A 1,176-nucleotide genomic window follows, 5' to 3' on the forward strand; every position below is an offset into this window, starting at 1 on the left:
TTTCCCCCCTTCCCCTCCCCCCTCTCCCTCCCTTCCCCCCTCCGCCCTCCCCTCCCCCCTCCATCCTCCCCTTCCCCTTTCCCCTCCCTTCCCCCTCCGCCCTACCCCCTCCCTTCCCCCTACACCCTACCCCCTCCCCTTTCCCCCTCCCCTTCCCCCTTACCCTCCCCTTCCACCCTTACCCTCCCCCTTCCCCCACCTCCCCCCTCCACTAACCCTCCTCCCCCCTCCCCTCCCCCTCCTCCCCCTCCTCCCCCTACCCCTCCCCTCCCCTCCCCTCCCCTCCCCTCCCCCCTCCCTCCCCCCTCCCCCTCCTCTCCCCTCCCTCCCCCTCCTCTCCCTCACCCTCCTCTCCCCTCCCCCTCCCCTTCCCCCTCCCCCCTCCCCCACTCCTCCCCTCCCCCCCGTTCCCCTACCCTCCCCTTCCCCCTCCCCCCGTTTCCCTCCCCTCCCCCGCCCGGCAATGCCGGGTACTTCTGCTAGTATATATACATATATATATAGCACACTGAGCAGTAAAATAATTTAAATTCTTTATTAATCACCTGACACTTTGAGAGCAAAGTAGTTCTCTTCCTCAGAGGCGTTGAGTGTTGTATTTATGTACAGGGTGATTCACATACGACGTACTATTTTGTTTTGAATAACTCTGTGCTGCGTGAACCGATTTACTTGTAATTTGCAGCACTTATAGACAAATGTTCCCCATTTATTATGTGAAAATTTCATTTAAAAATAATTGATACAAATTTAGTTATTGGTCTCGATATGGCGGCCGTCATTTTTCAACATATCTATCAGCATTTACCTCAGCGAATGTCAATCGTGGTGTCAGTATTTGATGAACTTATAAAGACTTAGGTGAGTTATAAGTGTGACAAGCATGTGCACGGGATTCTTCCCAGAAGAATGAAAGGTCGCATTAGCTTGTACGACCTAAAATGAGCGAGTTTTGTTTTGACGTTTGGGCCAGTTTTACATGTTGTATCCCGAAGGAATGAAACGAACGTTTTCCTGGCTTACAATTTTATTTGAAGTCACACATGCCTCAAAATACACTCGCTTACATAGAATTGAACGCTGAATCCGAAAATGTAAGTGAAATTGTCTTGTTTTTTTTTTAACATTATCTTCTATATATTCTAAATATATATCTGTGCAATCTTGTGTTGTCAC

Source organism: Myxine glutinosa, chromosome 1 (assembly GCF_964187855.1).
Source record: "Myxine glutinosa chromosome 1, kmMyxGlut1.1, whole genome shotgun sequence".
NCBI lineage: Eukaryota > Metazoa > Chordata > Myxini > Myxiniformes > Myxinidae > Myxine > Myxine glutinosa.